The sequence below is a fragment of the Lathyrus oleraceus genome, chromosome 5 (genome assembly GCF_024323335.1).
Source record: "Lathyrus oleraceus cultivar Zhongwan6 chromosome 5, CAAS_Psat_ZW6_1.0, whole genome shotgun sequence".
Taxonomy (NCBI): Eukaryota; Viridiplantae; Streptophyta; class Magnoliopsida; order Fabales; family Fabaceae; genus Lathyrus; species Lathyrus oleraceus.
In genome coordinates, this window is record NC_066583.1 from 112,852,944 (window position 1) to 112,858,054 (window position 5,111).

The window sequence follows — 5,111 nt, forward strand, 5'->3', positions numbered from 1 at the left end:
TTGATATTATTTTAAACTACTGTTTAATATATGTTTTTTATTCCATTTTTGTCTAATCTAATTTTTTCTATATTGAATGCAATTTTTTTGTCTAAATATGATAAATTTTGATATTATTCAGTAATGTATGAGTGACTAAACACAAAGTTATATTGTTCTCTATAGATGTACGTATGACTCAATAAATTTTTTATAAAAAACCGAATCAACCGAATCAATCCAAACCACATTAGTTTGGTTTGGTTTGGTTTTATTTTTAAAAGTCAACCGAATCAAACCGAACCACATGTTTTTTTCTCTTGCGGTTCAGATGATTTTTATCGTCATTACCGCTCAAACCACACCGTGAACATCCCTAGAAATAAGACACCATAATCTTTTTATTGTATTGAAAATAGATTTTATTTTTCATGAAACTTTTAATTTTTTTTTAGTGAAGATGATATAATTTATTGAAAATAATTTAATTACTATCAAATAAAAACGTATAAAATATTTATTTAATAAAGAATATTAAAATAAAAATAAAAACTTGCTTTTAGCAACAAATTATATGGGATGATGTGATCTTTTTTATAGCCTTTTATTTTCTTAAGTTAAATTATTTAATAGATGAAAAAATAAAAGAAAATTAAAACTGATATATTTCTCTTTCTTTTTTAAATGATATTTTTTTCTATTTCTTGCATTTTATCCGTTGGATTAATCAAATGGTTTAGAATTATAAATGAGAGAAGGCATAAGAGAGAAAATTGGAGACGATCCCATTCAGTTGTTTGTAGTAGTGACACATGGAATTAGATCCTCTCCAATTTTCTCTCTCATGTCCAAGTATGCATCGTTAGATTAATCCAACAATTAAAAGATAACAAAGAGAAACAAATGTTATTTAAAAAAAAGAGAAATATGTATCAATTTTAATTGTCTTTTTATTTTCATTTATTAATCCAATATTTAAGATATAAAAATGATTATGCATCTAAAAATGAAAAAAGTTAATTTTCTTTAACTTTTGTGGTATTAATTCTACCATAATCAACTTACACTAACTTGTGGCTAAATGAAGAATATTTTAAAACTAATTAAAGAAGATCAAAATAATAATCTTCTTCATTGTTAATAAAAATTAAAAATTTAATAAAAACTAAAATCTATATTTAATACTATAAAATGGTATCCCATTTTTTCACTGTATGAGTTGTATACTTAAATGGTTTCTATAATAACTCATTTTTCAATAAAAGAGCGTTAAAAATTTAAAGTGTCAAAAAATAATAGTTGATATATTACAAATTTTTATTTTATTTTTATGTTGATAATATGAAATAAAGACATTAATTTTAGGATTTAATTGAAATACACTGACAGAGTAAAAGGATTTTACACTGTCAGTTAATCATAGCCGTTGGATGTTGAAACAAATTTGACTTTTATTTTAAAAATCTATAAAGTAATGCAAAAGGGGATGATGATGAATCGATTGTGTAAAACTTTTTACACTGACAGTGTATAATAATTAATCTCTTAATTTTATTCTTTAACATATGTATTTTGTATATAGTTTTTATAATATTATAATTATAATTATTTTTATTTAAAAAATAGAAAAAAAGTTAAATTAACTAATTACATTAGTGAAAAATAATTTTTTTATATATAAAATATACTCTTTATCATCTATCTTAGCCACACATTTTCAATAAAGTATAGTAAATTATAATTGATTTATAATAATAATTATTTTAATTTGACAATATTATAAAATATTTAATTTAATTATTTTTTACTTATATACATTTATCCTATGGTTTTTAAAATAAATTATTATTATTTTGATTATTCTCATTTTTATTAAATATAAAAATTAATTTAATTAATTGATTATATATATATATATATATATATATATATATATATATATATATATATATATATATATATAAAAAAAATTATTATCAAATAAAAATATTTATTTAATAAAAGATATTAAAATGAAGAAGAAAAAAAAACAACGTATGCAACAACAAATTGTACTAATGTTGTGGTCTTTTTCATGGTATTTTGTATTCTCTAATTATAAAGGAAGAAAATTAAAGAAAGTTAAATATATCTCTCTTTTTTAAATAATATTTTTTCTCTTTATTATTTTTTAACTATTAGATTATTCCAAGGGTATATAATTGCACATGAGAGAGGACATAGAGAAAAAAATTGGAGAGGATGGGAATATCTTTCATAGCTCTTTAAATTTCTCCACTAGGATACTTATCTTGCACCAAACATAATCAAGTTAGATGCGCCCCTCCCCCATCTCAAAACTACCTTCAACTATTCTTTCTCGATCTCACATGAGTTCCTTTAAGTGCCAAAGGATCTATTAACTTAATTCATGACAAAAACAGACCGTGTTGCACATGATAGACGGAAAATTCCTTGAGACTCCAACATTGATTGAGTCACCAACAACCCAACCTTGTTTTTTCGTGGATTGATCATTCTCGGAATGAAACAGTAGAAGTTTACATCTACCACTACCCATCTTGACTTAGAACAGAGGCGAGACACAAATATACTGAAAATCTGTCATGAGCCTAGGAGCTCCAATTATTCTTCGTCAACCTGCATCAACACAACATTAAACCAGTCAGTATAACAGTTCATAAGTTGAAACCTATATGGCTTGAGACTACATATGCACCATTCACATCTTTAGCCAAAGACACTCCTGATTGGAGATATTTGAGGCATTGATGAATCTAAAACCTTTCACTTGCACCTGCCTAGATAAAAAGGCTCATCAGTCCCGATGGTCATAAGCTCTCTTAAAAGCTGACAGTATTGAGTTTATGATATCTAGCCTTTAGACAAGACCACGAGAAGAATTTAATCTCATCCATCATTTGTTGAAAATTGCCTATCGCTCCTTTAAATATGATGTTATTTTTTAATATGCATACCCTCCATGAAATGATTAACCAAATTCGAGATCATTCCTTATTGATGTTCGAGTTTTTCAGACCATCGAGAAAAAGTATGAAGTGATTGGTGCCGTCCTCACTATCAATAAAATCCAAACCCAACCGATTGAAAATATTGCACCAAATTGATCTGATCTTGGGACAAGAAACCAACACATGGGAAGATGATTCTAAATTATAAGAGCAGAACACACAACAAAAGACCAGGGGATTATGGAGAATACCCTTATTCCTTAACCTTCTCTAGTCGGTAACCTGTCTTGCAATGCTCGCCACCCAAAAACTCCAATTTTCGATGGAACATTGTTGGGACATAATCGATGATTGACAGTATGATAGTATCCTACAATAGAAATGGTTTTATCCCAGCCAATTAACCTTGTTGCCTTTAGATCCACCTCCTCATCGAAAATTTCTTTGGATTCGAATGAGCTTATGAATTATACTGCTAGGGGCTTTACAGAACAAGAAGAAATACAATGGAAGGCTACTTAAGAGTGAATTTATCCAAGTTACACACCACCTAGAGAAAGGTTTCGGCTCCTCCAACTTGTTAATTTCCTTTCCATAAATTCGACGGTCTGTTTCCATGTAGAGCAACGTCTTGGATTAGCTCCCACAGGCAGGCCTAAAAATTTGAAAGGGGTTGATTCTATGTGGCATGATAGAAATGATATGTCTCTCTCAAAAAACTCTCATTCATGTAGATTCCAATCAATTTTGGAGTTGAACCACTTTTTTCCCTCTCTTTTTAAAGAATCAGAAATATAATTATAAAGTTATTTCAGTATTATGTTTTTGATAAATGCTGTAAATATTTAGTGTTTATCATGTGCTACATAACCATGATTTTTTTACTAGGGAAAAAGGGGCTAACCTCCTAACTGAAGGTGTGAAAAATACAAGAAATGGTGATTTGAATTGGGTTTTAAAAACAAATTTTTTTTACCAACTCAAGAAAACCACTAAAATGTTAATAACAATGAGATAAAAACACAAGTATTTTTATCCTGGTTCGCTTGAAACTCAAAGCTACTTCAATCCACCCGTCAAGGTGATTTTGCCTTATACACGAGGACTTAATCCACTATAATCAATTGATTACAATAATCACAAAGAATAATATTTTTTGTCTTCTCAAGTATCTGACTATACCCTATTCTCCTTAAGGACTCACAAAAAATAACTTTATTTGTCTTTTTAAGAATCTGACTATACCCTAGTCTCTTTAAGAAATCAAACAAACAGTTTGAATAATGTTTTATGTGTTACAAGTTGTTTCTACACAAGAAGGTTTTATACAATGATAAACAAATACTTAAAGAAAAACTATATAGAAAAATGATAGTTTTTCACAAATAAACTTTGTCAAGTTTTACAGCGCTTCAATATTCTTCTATATGTGTATCTTCTTTAAGTCTCCATGTCTCACTTATATAGCATAAGGAGAAGACCGTTGGAGGGGAAAATGGGGAAACTAAATAGAGCCATTGTACACTGTTGGATGGTGAAAGAAGTGATATTGTGTATTGTCCTTCGCTCATAAATTCAGTGACAGTGTGATGTATAGTATTATCCTTGCCCAAGAAATCAGGTAGTGGAAAGAATATTTGATTTGTACTATGTACTATTTGATCACGTACCTATTTGATCTTATCTTCAAGTTCATTGGCTTCTGATGAAAGTTAATGAAGCATGAAATGAAGAAACATAAAGCTGGATTTAGAAACTTCATAATCTTAGGTCAGAACCTTGACAGTATTAGTAGTCTGCCTTGAGATATTTAATATCTTCAGAATCTTCAAACTCAATGTATAGATGCATAACCAAATCTTGTTCTAACAATCTCCCGCTTTTTTATGATAACAAAAACATATATTTTGATGAACAGTTTTGTACAGGGTAATCACAGAAGGACACATCTTATATAAGCACAATGCCCCCATTGATATTGTAGCGGTAAATTCATGACCATTAAGTTATGGATAAACTTGACGTCAATAAAATCAGAGTCACCACCGCGCTTTTATTGTTTCCAAAGGAAAAGGGCAAAAGTACGAACAAAACCCAAAGATAAGAAGTTTTCAAATCAAAACTAATAAAATGTCAGAGATTACAGGTAAGGGGGTTGGT

The 5,111-nt window shown here is 28.4% G+C and overlaps 1 long non-coding RNA gene across 1 annotated transcript; it reads right to left on the minus strand.

The window, feature by feature from the left end:
• Positions 1 to 2,199: 2,199 nt before the first annotated feature.
• LOC127088104 (uncharacterized) lies at positions 2,200 to 3,680 on the minus strand. The gene is made up of 2 exons (XR_007790122.1): positions 2,699 to 3,680; positions 2,200 to 2,619 (listed from the first exon to the last, which is right to left on the minus strand). It is a non-coding gene; the product is annotated as an uncharacterized LOC127088104 (long non-coding RNA).
• Positions 3,681 to 5,111: the final 1,431 nt, after the last annotated feature.